We start from the raw sequence: 14,653 nt of genomic DNA on the forward strand, positions 1-14,653 counted from the left end.
GGCGTTCGCCTGTAATCCTAGCTAGTTGGAAGGCTAAGACAGGAGAATCACTTGAACCCGGGAGGCGGAAGTTGCAGTGCGCCGAAAGCGTGCCACTGCACTCCAGCCTGGGCGACACAGCGAGACTCCATCTCAAAAAAGAAAAAAAAAAAGGAATTAAGAGATTTTAAAAATAAAAGGTATCAGCCAGGTGCAGTAGCTCACCCCTGTAATCCCAGCATTTTGGAAGGCCAAGGTGGGAGGATTGCTTGAGCCCAGGAGTTCGAGACCAGCCTGGGCAACATATTGAGAACCACCCCCCCACCCCCGTCATCTCTACAAAAAAATAATTTGCCGGGCAAGATGGTGCGTGCCAAGCTGGTAGTCCAGGTTCCTCGGATGTTTGAGCCCAGGAAGTCAAGGCTGCAGTGAGCCAAAATTGAGTCACTGCACTCCAGCCTGGGCAACAGGGAAAGAACCTGTCTCAAAAATAAAAAGATAAAAAATAAATAAAAGGTATCCATCCGCTAGTAGAATAAAAACTGAATGGAAAATTCCCAAGAACCTAGAGAGAAAGAGTAAGAAAAAAATGGATTAATATAGCAAAAGACAAGAAAATAATAAAGAGGAACAAAAGATATATAATGTGTAACATAAAATTACAGTAGGTAAATCATGCTAGTAATGATAAGCAATGTGAATGTTTTTATAACAGGTTTAAAGCAAAATATTTTTGAATGGTTACAAAATAATAATATAGGCAAAGATATACAAAGTAAATGAAATTTACACAAAAAACAGAACGTAAAATGTAAGGCAAAAAAGCAATGGCTGGGAAATAGAAGGCATAAAATATTCACCATGTGTTTATAACCATTATAAACCTTAAGACATTAAATAATGCTACCTCAAAAGATAAAATGTGAAATATATCAAAAATTCAGGAGTTGCCTAAACCACAAATCATATAAGAGAAGAGAAATTTTTAAATACTGCTCTCAGCTGTCGAAGATTGAGTTTTTGAAAGAATAAACTAAGATACAGAAATGGCAGCTTCTGGCAATAGCAAATTAGCTATTTTGGACCAACCCTCTTGCTAACGACAGTGAGGTGAGCTGAAATGCTTGCTTGAAAGCATAGGAGCCCTGACAAAATAGTACAGAATCCTGGGCTAAGATCTGGAAGAAAGCAGATATCCTGACAGGTGAGGTGCATTTGGGCCACTTTTGCCCTAACAATATTTGCCAATCAAGAAAAGGCAGCTGAGAGGTTGAACATTATTCATGAGAGCCTCATGGGGTTAGGGGATAAAAGTTGGAGTTGCCGGGCGCAGTGGCTCATGCCTGTAATATCAGCACTTTGGGAGGCTGAGGCGGGTGGATCACGAGGTCAGGAGTTCAAGACCAGCCTGACCAACATGGTGAAACCCCATCTCTACTAAAAATACAAAAATTAGCCGCATATGGTGGTGCATGCCTGTAATCCCAGCTACTCATGAGGCTGAGGCAGGAGAATAGCATGAACCTGGGAGGCGGAGATTTCAGTGAGCCAAGATCACACCACTGCATTCCAGCCTGGGTGACAGAGTGAGACTCCATCTCAAAAAAAAAAAAATTGGAGTCTAGAACCCACCAAGGTGGGGGCCCTGATAACACCCCACACCCCGCCCTGACACATACTGTGAGTTGGAATCCAAAACAGCTGCATCCCAAGAGCAGGTCATCTATTCCCTGCATGCTGCAGCCCAGCTTCCAGTCATCTGGGCGGCCCAGAAAAACCTCAAGTTTTAAAACTGGATTAAAGTTACTCCAGACTGCCAACTGCCAGCACTCCTAGGCTTGTTAGGCTTGGAAGAAGCAAATAAAAATCATCTCTGGAAGAAAATGACATCATCCCAGGCCTCAATTATTCCTACAGTTTTGCAAGCGCAATGTCCCGAACATAATAAAAAAACAACTGGGGGCGTTCTGCTCCCACTTAAAAAATCCTGCGAGAATATGGCTCTCATTATAACATCACATGACAGCTGGAACACCTACAGCAGCATAGTTTTTAAAAGCCATCAGAGAGCAGAAGTGAGGCCGCAAACAGAGCAAAGCAAAACAGAAATAAGTTAATTAAAATTCCAGAAAGTAATAAGTAATTCAAAGTAATAAGTCACTCCCACAGCCACTTTCAGAGGAGGGAAAGGAGGCCACCCTTGATCACGGTGAAAAGAAACCAGTGTGGGCCAGCATACTGGGCCAGGGTCCCAACTAGCCCCAGCCATGAAGAGAGTCTGCACCTGCTCACCAAGCCGCACCACAGACTTTCCCCAGGGTGTGAAGGTTGAGGGCAGAGAATCGAGAGACTCTCTCCTCAGGCGGACACACACAGGGCCTGCTGAGGACAGGGTCGTTAACTGAGAGAAACCTTCTGAGAAACTGGGCCCTCTCGGAGGCTGCCTGAGATGGGACAGGACAGGAGAGCTGAGAAAGACCTTCCTGAGGAAAGACACGCAGAGTCTGCTCAAGCTGGGAACAGGAAAGGAGAACTGAGCAAGCCGCTCACAGACACTCTGGTCTTTCAGTGAATATACTGCCTTGGCGCTCCACCACTAGGGACAGGAATCAGGGTGGAGAGAGATCTCTCAAAGTACAGAAGGCCAGGGGTTGGATTGCAGAGCAAAGAAATCTTCCCAAAGATCCAAAAGCTAGCAGCCAATCTTTAGAGTCAGGTGGCATATGCCCACAGTTCAAAAAGCTAGCAGCTGGACTGTACAGCATAAAGAAATTTCTGAGGCCAGGCACTGTGGCTCGTGCCTGTAATCCCAGCACTTTGGGAGGCCAAGTCTGGTGGATCACGAGGTCAAGAGTTTGAGACGAGCCTGGCCAACATAGTGAAACCCCGTCTCTACAAAAAATACAAAATTAGCCAGGCATGGTATTGTATGCCTGTAATCCCAGCTACTCAGGAGGCTGAGGCAGGAGAATAGCTTGAAGGGAGCTCAGGAGGCGGAGGTTGCAGTGAGCTAAGATTATGCCACTGTACTTCCACCTGGACGACAGGGTGAGACTCCATCTAAAAAAAAAAAAAAAAAAAATCTCCCTGGTCCCTGCTGAAGGAAAAGTTCTCATCCTGCCCTCAAATCATCTGAAACCATTGGTAAGCAGAATCAAACTAAAGCTGCAACAAGACTAGTCCCAGCTCAATTACATATCAAATTGACTCAGTCCACCACTCTGAAAGCCTAACAGAGGAAGGGGTGTGTGCTTTTCTAGGTATATATTGTATTTACTTCAGTCTCTACTGTTCTTTTACACAAAATGTCTGGCATTTAATAAAAAATTATAAGCCAATCAAAGAAGAAAGAAAACGTAACCTGTCACTGGGAGAGAAAATAGTCAATAGAAGCAGACCCCAAAGATAGCATAGATGTTGGAATTATGAGATGGCAACATTAAAATAACTATTATAAGCATGTTAAAGGATCTATTAGAAAATGCAGGCAATATGCACAAACATATGGAGAATTTCAACAGAGACATAAAAACTGTAAAAAAGAGCACAGCCCTGGTGGCTCACACCTATAATCCCAATGCTGTGGGAGGCCAATGTGGGAGGATTATTGAGGCCAGGAGTTCGAAACCAGCCTGGACAACATAGTGAGACCGCCCATTTCTACAAAAAATAAAAAAAATTTAGTGTGGCATGGGGGCATGCACCTGTAGACCTAAATACTTGGGAGGCTGAGGCAGGAGGATGGCTTGAACCCAGGAGTTTGAGGCTGTAGAGAGCTATGATCGTCACTGCACTCCAGCCTTGGTGACAGAGTAAGACCCCATCTCTAAAAAATTAAAAATTAAGAAGTTTTTAAAATAAAAATTTAAAAAACATCATAAAGAAAAATGCTAGAAATTATAAATATTGTATCAGAGATAAATCATTTGATGGGCTTATCAGCAGACTGAAAACATGTGAATTTGAAGGTAGGTCCATGGAAGTTATCCAAACTAAATTACAAAGATAAAAAACCTTTTATCTTTGTTATCTTTGTTAAGAAATGGAAATGCCCCAAGGTCTGGGGCATTATAAGTGATCTAACAAAAGTATCACATTACATACTACATACATACATAGCATAACAAAAGAGAGGAGAGAAAGAATGAGCAGAAGAAATACCTAAAGAGATAATAGCTGAGAATTTTTCCAAACTGATGAAACCCATTAACCTATAGATCTAAGAAGTTCAGCAAATCCCAAGCAAAATAAATACAAAGAAAACTACCATAGGCTCAGGGCCAGGCACAGTGGCTCACGCTTGTAATCCCAGCACTTTGGAAGGCCATGGTGGGTGGATCACTTGAGGCCAGGAATTCGAGACTGGCTTGGCCTGTCTCCCCTAAAAATACAAAAATTAGCTAGGCATACCATGGTTCAAGAATCATTTGAACCCGGGAGGTAGAGGTTGCAGTGAGCCAAGATCATGCCACTACACTCCAGCCTGGGCAACAGAGTGAGACTCTGCCTCAAAAAAAAAAAAAAAAGAAAGAAAAGAAAAGAAAACTACCATAAGCATAGGCTCATAATAGTTACACTGTTGAAAATAAAATATAAAGAACAAAACTTAAAGCAGTCAGAGAAAAAAAGACACATTTCATATAGGAGAAACACTTTAAGAAAAATGATTGAGTTCTCTTTAGAAACAATGGAAGCCAGGAGACAAAGGGAATGACATCTTAAAATTCTGAAAGAAAACAGAAACTCTCAACCTAGGATTCGAGATTCAGTGACAATATCCTTCAAAATAAAAATGACATAAAGATATTTCATACATACAAACGTTGGGATATTTATATCAAACAACTCTACACTACAAGATTTGCTAAGAAAAATTCTTCAAACTGAAGGAATATAATGCCAGATACAAGTATGAATCTTTAAAAAGAAATAAAGGATAAATATATTGGTAAATATAAAGGACTACCTTATTATCTCTAACATAACTATCTATTGATTTACTTTTCTAAAGAAGAGGTCTCACCATGTTGCCCAGGCTGGCATGCAGTGGCTATTCACAGGCTCAATCCTAATGCCCTGTGGGCTCAAACACTCCTGGCCTCAAGTGATCCTCCCACCTCAGCCTCCTAAGTAGCTGGGTTTACAGGCACCTACCACCATCTAAAAGACCTCTTTATGAGACTATCAACCATTTAAAGTAAAAATAATAACACTAGATTTTGTGATTTACATCTAGAAGTAAAATATATGACAAGACCATAAAGGGTGGGAGGGGTTGAATGTAAACACAGTGTCACAAGGCTCTTATGCCATTCACAAAGTAGAGGAACATTTTTTGATGATGGACTATTATAACTTAATATGCATATCATAATCTCTCACGCAACTACTAAAAGATGAAGAGACACTAAAAAAGTTAATAGACGAGATAAAATGGAATACCAAGAAATAGCCACGTCAATCAAAAGTGGAAAGTAGAAAGAACCAAAGAAGAGATGGAACAAATAGAAAACAAACATAGAGGCTGGGTGCAGTGGCTCACGCTTGTAATAACAGCACCTGAGCAGACCAAAGTGTGTGGATCATTTGAGGCCAGGAGTTTGAGACCAGCCTGGCCAACATGGTGAAACCCTGTCTCTACTAAAAATACAAAAATTAGCCAGGCCATGGTGGTGGGCACCTGTAATCCCAGCTACTCGAGAGACTGAGGCAGGAGAATCGCTTGAACCTGGGAGGTGGAGGTTGCAGTGAGCTGAGATGGCACCAATGCACTCCAGCCTGGGTGACAGAGCAAGGCTCCATAAAAAAAAAAAAAAAAGAAAGAAAGAAAGAAGGAAAGAAAAAGGAAGGAAGGAAGGAAGGAAGGAAGGAAGGAAGGAAGGAAGGAAGAAGGAAGGAAGGAAGGAAGGAAGGAAGGAAGGAAGGAAGGAAGGAAGGAAGGAAGGAAAAAAGAAAATAAACATAGATATAAACATACCAGTAAATACGTTAAATGTAAATGAACTAATGCTCCAAATAAAAAGCAGTGATTGTAAGACTGGATGACAAATCAAGATCTAACTATATACTGCTGATAGAAACACACATTAAGCATAAAGACACAGACAGGTTAAAAGAGTGGAAATAGAAATACCATGCACACCCTAAATGTATTAAAAGGTAGTGTAACTACCTTAACACCAGATAAAGTAGACTTTAAGCCAAAGAGTTTCATCAGAGATAAAGAGGCATATGTCTTAGTGTATTTAGGCTGTAATAACTAAAATAGCATAGACTGTCACAGCTTTGAAGGCTGGGAAGTCCAGGATGGTTCAGTGTCTGGTGAGGGCCTGTTTCCTGGCTCATAGACAGCTCTCTTCTCCTAGTATCCTCACATGGCAAAAAGGGGGAGGGTGAGTTTTCTGGGGTCTCCTTTATAAGGGCACTAATTCCATTCATAAAGGCTCCACCCTCATGACCTAATTACATCCCGCAGACCCCACCTCCTGATACCATCATAGTGGGGGTTAGGGTTTCAACATATGAATTTCGGGTGGACACATTTAGTCCATAACAGTATGTCCTATAATAATAAAAAGGCCAAAGTTTTTGAGAACTTATAACAATCTTAAATGTGTATTCACCTCATAATAAAGCTTCAAAATACCTGAATAAAAAAACTAGATAATGTAAAAAGAGATATAGAAACTGCTACAATCATAAGTGGAGAAATTTTTAGGATCTGGCTCTCCGTAGTTAATAAAACAAGTTAACAAAAAATCAGTATGACATAGAAGACTTGAGCAATACTATAAGCCCACTGACCTAGTTTTCATTCATAAAACAATTACAGAATACCATTTTTTCCTCAAGTACACATGGAGCATTAATCAAAATAGACCATGTACTGGTTCATAAAATAAGAATCAATAAGTTTTAAATGATTGAAATCATATAGAGTATGTTCTTTTGCAGTGACATAATTAAATAGAAATCAATAGCAATGTAGCTAAAAAATTTCTAGGTATTTGGAAATTAAGCAACACAGTACTAAATAATACATAGGTCCAAAAACCCATGACAGGAGACATTTAAAAATACATCAAACTGAATAATAAAAAATAATAAAATACAAGCATATCTTGAAGATAGTGCAGGTTTGGTTCCAGATCACCACAATGCAGCAAATATCATAGTAAAGTAAGGCACACAAGTTTTCTGGTTTCCCAGTGTATGTAAAAGTTATGTTTACACTATATTGAAGGCTATTGAGTGCACCGTAGCAGTATGTCTAAAACATCAATGTATATACCTTAACTTAATTTAAAATACTTTATTGCTAAAAATGCTAATGATTATCTGAGTTTTCAGCAAGTTGTAATCTTTTTGCTGATGAGTTTTGCACTGATGTTGATGGCTGCTGACTGATCAGGGTGGTGGTTTGAAGTATGTATGGAATGTTATGATAGGACATAGTAGTAGCAGTGGTCAGACATGGAAATGGTGGGGAGACAAAAATATACATGTGAAATAAAACTCAGTATTTTAATAAAGTAATAAAAAACTGGAATGGATGAGGTGTCCTTAAAACCAAGCAAAGGATGGAGTTCCATCTTTAAAAATGAAACAGGTGGCCGGGCGTAGTGGCTCACACCTGTAATCCCAGCACTTTGGGGGGCCGAGGCGGGCAGATCACGAGGTCAAGAGATCGTGACCAGCCTGACCAACAAGGTGAAACCTGGTCTCTACTAAAAAAAATACAAAAATTAGCTGGGCATGGTGGCGTGTGCCTGTAGTCCCAGCTACTCGGGAGGCTGAGGCAGAAGAACCGCTTGAACCCAGGAGGCGGAGGTTGCCGTGAGCCGAGATGGCGCCACTGTGCTCCAGCCTGGTGACAGAGTGAGACTCTGTCTCAAAAATAAAATAAAATAAATAAAAAATAAACAGGCATTTTGGACAACATATTCTTGGCAATGGAACCTGGACAACATTTATCGAACACAGTAGGGAAAGTTCTCACTTTGCATTATAAAAAGGACAGCCAGATATCAACTGTTACAGAAATGAAATAAGATGAAAAAATTTTAACAAATTGTTTAAACTATTTTCTTAAAGAGACTTCCTCCACTGCCAGAGATCTTGAATAACCTCCTGATCAGTCATCCAGAAGCAATTCTTCACATAATTGATGAACTTGGCTTCCATTTTGGGAAGAGAACCACCTTTTTCTATACTTGCTTGCATTTTTCCTTTTTTTTTTTATTATACTTTAAGTTCTAGGGTACATGTGCACATGTACATGTGTAGAAATATTGCAGAACAGTAAATATTGCTGCCTGATCCTTCCTCTAGAATCTTTGTCCCAGAGGGACACCCTCCTGTATGAGGTGTCAGTCAGCCCCTACTGGGAGGTGTCTCCCAGTTAGGCTACATGGGGGTCAGGGACCCACTTGAGGAGGCAGTCTGTCCATTCTCAGAGCTCAAACACCATGCTGGAAGAACCACTGCTCTCTTCAGAGCTGTCAGACAGGGACGTTTAAATCTGCAGAAGTTTCTGCTGCCTTTTGTTCAGCTATGCCCTGCCCCCAGGGGTAGGCTCTGTAGAGGCAGCAGGCCTTGCAGAGCTGCAGTGGGCTCTGCCCAGTTACAGCTTCCCTGGCCACTTTGTTTACCTACTCAAGCCTCAGCAGTGGTGGATGCCCCTCCCCCTGCCAGGCTGCTGACTCACAGGTCAGTCTCAGACTGCTGCTCTAGCAGTGAGCAAGGCTCCATGGGTGTGGGACCCGCTGAGCCAGGCACAGGATATAATCTCCTGGTGTGCCATTTGCTAAGACCATTTGAAAAGCGCAGTATTTGGGCGGGAGTGTCCCGATTTTCCAGGTACAGTCAGTCACGGCTTCTCTCGGCTAGGAAAGGGAAATCCCCTGACCCCTTGCACTTCCTGGGTGAGGTGTTGCCCCGCCCTGCTTTGGCTCACCCTCCGTGGGCTGCACCCACTGTCCAATCTGTCCCAATTAGATGAACCAGGTACTTCAGTTGGAAATGCAGAAATCACCCTCTCTGCGTCAATCACGCTGGGAGCTGCAGACCGGAGCTGTTCCTATTTGGCCATCTTGGAACGGGGACCCGCATTTTTGCTTTAATGTCTTCTATAGAACTAGGTCCTTTTGGTGTTTTAGGAGTTTTTTTCTGTTTTTTTGAAGGATTCTTGTCCTTTTGATCTTGGTGTTGATGATGGTTTTGAGTCCTTTCCATTCTGATTTGACATCTGTTCATCTTTGGCTGGAGTATCTTGTACAGATTTCTTCAATGGCACTTTTTCTTCAGTTTCCTCATCATCATCATCATCATTTGCATCAGCAGCAAGTTTTACTTTTTTCTGTGGAAACTTGCTACCACCTCCAGGGGCAGACAGCTTCCCAGATATACTTAAGAGTTTCACATCCTCCTCCTCTTCATCTTCTGGCTCTGCATCTTCCCCCTAAGTGCTGTCCACTAATATGCACTGGCCCTGAACCACACTTCAGCCATAAGACCACTGGTGGTGTGATTTCAAAACCCCCAGAGGAAACCATTGGCTGTATAGACATTTTCAAAGTTGACAATGTTACTTTAACTGGACTGCCTTCATAATTCATTGCCTCTGCTTCAACAATGTGCAATTCATCCTTTGCACCAGCCCCTAAACTGACCGTTATTAAAGATAAGTGGTGCTCATTTTCATCATTAACCACCTTAAAGTTATAATCTTCGTCAACCTTTAGTTCACAACCAAAAAGATAGCTCTGGGGCCTCAGGGGGCTCATGTCCACATTCAAGTTTTAAAATGAGTTTACAGCAGTTCAGTTAGATCTTCAGGATCCACTTCTGATTCTAGTTATCTTGCTATTTCCACATATGAAGTCACTTACTCCAATGAAGTCTTAAGCCCCTCACAGTCATTCATGAGGTCGAAAACAACTTTTTCCAAACTCTTGTTAATGTTGATATTCTAACCTCTCATGAATCACAAATGTTTTTAATGGCATCCAGAATGGTGAATCCTTTCCAGAAGATTTACATTTACTTTGCCCAGATCCATCAGAAGAATCACTATCTATGGCAGCTATAGCCTAACAAAATGTATTTCTTAAATAATAAGACTTGAAAATTGAAATTATTTCTTGACCCATGGGCTGCAGAATGTACGTTGTGCTAGTGGGCATGAAAACAACATTCATCTCCTTGTACATCTCCATCAGAACTCTTGGGTGACCAGGCTTATTGTCAATGAGCAATAATATTTTGAAATGAATCTTTTTTTCTGAGTAGCATGTCTCAACAGTGGGCTTAAAATATTCAGTAAACTATGCTGTAAACAGATGTCCTGTCATCCAGGCTTTGTTTTTCTATTTATAGAGCACAGGCAGAGCAGATTCAGTATAATTCTTAAAGGCTCTAGAATTTCCAAAATGGTAAATGAGCATTGGCTTCAACTTAAAGCCACCAGCTGCACTAGCCCCTAACAAGAGAGTCAGACTGTCCTTTGAAGCTTTGAAGCTGGTCTTTGACTTCTCCTTTCTAACTATGAAAGTCCCAGATGGCGGCCGGGTGTGATGGCTCATGCCTGTAATCCCAGCACTTTGGGAGGCCGAGGTGGGTGAATCACGAGGTCAGGAGATCGAGACCACGGTGAAACCCTGTCTCTACTAAAAATACAAAAATATTAGCCGGGCACGGTGGCAGGCGCCTGTGGTCCCAGCTACTCAGGAGGCTGAGGCAGGAGAATGGCATGAACCCAGGAGGCAGAGCTTGCAGTGAGCCGAGATTGCGCCACTGCACTCCAGCCTGGGCAACAGAGCGAAACTCCATCTCAAAAAAAAAAAAAAGGAAGTCCCAGATGGCATCTCCTTTCAATAGAAGCCTGTTTTATCTACATTGAAAAGCTGTTGTTTAGTGTAGCCGCCTTCATCAATGATCTTAGCTAGATCTTCTGGATAACTTGCTGCAGCTTCTACATCAACACTTGCACTTTTATGTTATGGAGATGGCTTCTTCCCTTAAACCTCATGAACCAACTTCTGCTAGCTTCAAACTTTCTTCTGCAGCTTCCTGACTTCTCTCAGCCTTCCTCCATAGTACAGAAGAGAGTTAGCCTTGTTTAGAATTAGGCTTTGGCTTTGGGAATGTCATGGCTGGTTTGATCTTCTATCCAGACCACTCAAACTTTCTCCATATCAGCAATAAAGTGGTTTTGCTTTATGTGTTCACTGGAGTAGCACTTTTAATTTTCTTCAAGAAGTTTTTCTCTGCATTTAAAACTTGGCTGTTTGGTACAAGAGGACCAGCCTTTAGCCCATCTCAGCCTTTGACGTGTCTTCCTCACTAATCTTAACCATTTCTAGCATTTTACGTAAAGCAAGAGACATATGACTCTTCCTTTCACTAGAACACTTAGAGGCTATTGTTGTAAGATTATCAATTGGCCTAATTTCAATGTTTTCATATCTCAGGGAATAGGGAGGCCCAAGGAAAAGAGAGATGGGGAACAGCCAGTTGGTGGAGGAGTGAGAACACACACAAGATGGATCAATTAAGTTTGCTGTCTTTTCATGGCACCCCAAAACAATTACAATAGTAACATCAAAGATCACTGATCACAGATCACAATAACAGATATGCTACTACTAATAATAAAGTTTGAAATGTTTTAAGAATTATGAAAATGTGACACAGAGACACAAAGTAAGCATGTGCTGTTGGAAAACTGGTGCCAAAAGATTTGCTTGACACAGGGTTGCCACACACCTTCAATTTGTATAAAATGTAATATCTGTGAAGCACAATGAAACAAAGTGCAATAAAATGAGATATGCCTGTGTTGGAAGAAAAAACCTGCCAACCAAGAATGCTAGATCCAACAAAACTGTCCTTCGAAAACAAAGATGAAATTACAACTTTCCCAGATAAATAAAATTTGAGGGAGTTTATCACCACTAGTCCTGACCTACAAGAAATGCTGAAGGGAGTCCTTGAAGTTGAGGTAAACGGATAAAATGCAATTCCAAAAAAAAAAAAAAGAAAATACTAAATTCTCTGGTAAATATATAGAGAAATATAGAATCTTGTAGTATTGTAATGTGTGTAAATCTCTTCTAAATCTCATAGAATTCAAAAAACAAAAGCATAGAAAGTAATTATAAATCTATGGTAATGGATATGCAATATAAAAAAGGTAATTTGAGTCATCAGTAACATAAAAGTGGGGTGGGTTGAGATGTAAAGAAGCAGAGTTTTAGATGCAATTGAAGCTAAGTTGTTATCAGTTTAAAATAGATTGTTATGATATTACCCATATTCTTCCAGTCTTCTGCCTAAAGATCTGAATCTACAATTGTCCCAATGGTACTGAATTACTTATTTGATGATTAAGAATGAAAGAGCGGTTTTGTCTGCAGTCCAAAGGCAAACTTCTGTGGGAAATTCTAGCTAGGGAAAGTGTTATACCCTCTTTTTATTAGTTCCCCCCAGGGAGGAAAGAGTGTGTCTATGGAGAAATCTAATTACAACTTTCTTTGTCCTTTTTGAAATACAAAGGGACATATTTTCCCTTAATTTATCTATGGAGACACACGTATGTAAGAGAATGGGCAAACAAGTAAGCAAGCAAGCAGTTTTTCCGAATTAAGGGGCTTTAATCAGGAAACCACCACATGGTACTCATTAAAAATAGATTGTTAAAACATTAAGAGGTTTTGTTTCATGTAATTGCAATGGTTACCACAAAGACAATAACTATAGAGTATAAGTGCTATGATTTGAATATGGTTTATCCCCACTGAAACTCATGTTGAGGCTTGTTCCCCATGTAATGGTGTTGAGAACTGGTGGGACCTTTAAGAGGCATTTCGATCATAAGCCCTCTGTCCTCATGAAGGGATTAATGCCATTTCACAGGAGTGAATTATTGCTCTTCAGTGACTGGATTAGTTACCGCGAGAGTGGGTTGTTATAAAGTGAGGTCACCCTTCATGTTTTCTCTCAGGTGTACCTGCTCAGTGCTCTCACATGCATTACCACCATGTGATGCCATCCTCCATGTTATGACACAGCATGAGGCCCTCGCCAGATGCAGCTGTTTGATCTTGAACTTCCCAGCATCAAGAACTGTGAGCTAAATGAACCTCTTTTTAAAAAATAAATTACCTGGTCTCGGGTATTCTGTTATAGCAACAGAAAATGGACAAAGGCTGTAAAGAAAAGGAAATGAGAAGGGAATCAAAATCTGTGACCACAAAAAAAATTAATGAAACACAAAAGAAATTATCAAAAGAAAAAAGGGGGGGGACAAAAAAAGCTACAAGTGAAACAGAACACAATGAACAAAATGGTAATAGTAAGTCCTTTACTATCAGCAATTTCTTAAAATGTAAATGCCATTACAAACAATTATATGCGAACAATTGGATCTGGCAATCATTTCTTGGATATGATATCAAAAGCACAGGCAACAAAATAAAAAATAGACAAATAGTACTACATAAAACTTAATTTTTTTACACATCAAAGTAACAGTCAACAGAGAGAAAAGGCAACCTATGGAATGGGAGAAAAGAGTTGCAAATCATATATCTAATAAGGGGTCAATATCCAGAATATATAAGGAACTTGGACAACTTAACAACAAGAAAAACCCCCAAATAATCCAATTTAAAAACAGGCAAAGGATTTAAACAGACATTTCTCCAAAGAAGATATATGAATGGTTATTAAGTACATGAAAAGATGCTCAACATCATTAATCACTAGGGAAATGTGAATAAAACTCACAATGAGATATCACCTCACACCCATCAGGATAGCCATTATAAAAATAATAGAAAATAACAAGTGTTGACAAGGATGCAGAGAAGTTTGAGTCCTCATGCACCGGTGGTGGGAAAGTAAATTATGCAGATGTTATGAAAAACAGTATGGAGTTTCTCAAAACATTAAAAATAGAACTATCATATGATCTAGCAATCCCCTTTTTGGGTATATATCCAAAAGGCTTCAAAGCAGATCTCAGAGATATTTGCACACCCATGTTCATTGCAGCATTATTCACAATAGCCAACAGGAGGAAATAACAGGTGACTGGATAAAGAAAATGTGGTATATGCACATAATGGAATTTTATGTGCCCTTAAAAAAGGGCATGTTACAACATGAATGAAGCTTAAGGACATTATGCTAAGTGAAATAAGCCAGTCGCAAATGGACAAATCCTGTATAATTCACTCATATAAAGTATCTAAATTAGTCAGAATCCTCAAAACATAAAGTAAAAGGTAGTCGCCAAGAACTTGCGGGAGGTGGGATGGGGAATTCATGTTTGGTAGGTATAGAGTTTCAGTGTTGCAAGAAGAAAAATTCTAGAGACTTGTTGCACAAGTGAATATACTTAACAGTACTGAAATGTACATTTAAAAATGTTTAGGATGGTTTAATGTTGTGTGGTTTTTACCACAATACAAAAAAGAGACTCAGCTAAGAAAATGAACAGGCAAAACAAAAGGCTGGTAGAAAACATTCACAGTACATATATCTGAATATGGATTTCTATCCAGAATAATAAAGAACTTCTAACACAATAAAAATGTGGATGACAGACTTGAGCAACATTTTCAGAAGCAAACAAAGACATATGAATGGACAAAGACATATAAAAAAGTGC

General features: G+C 40.2%; 1 pseudogene; it reads right to left on the reverse strand.

The window, feature by feature from the left end:
- Positions 1 to 8,059: 8,059 nt before the first annotated feature.
- Positions 8,060 to 9,773, reverse strand: LOC116457377 (nucleophosmin-like; annotated as a pseudogene).
- Positions 9,774 to 14,653: the final 4,880 nt, after the last annotated feature.

The sequence above is a fragment of the Hylobates moloch genome, unplaced genomic scaffold, assembly GCF_009828535.3.
Source record: "Hylobates moloch isolate HMO894 unplaced genomic scaffold, HMol_V3 SCAFFOLD_18, whole genome shotgun sequence".
Lineage (NCBI taxonomy): Eukaryota > Metazoa > Chordata > Mammalia > Primates > Hylobatidae > Hylobates > Hylobates moloch.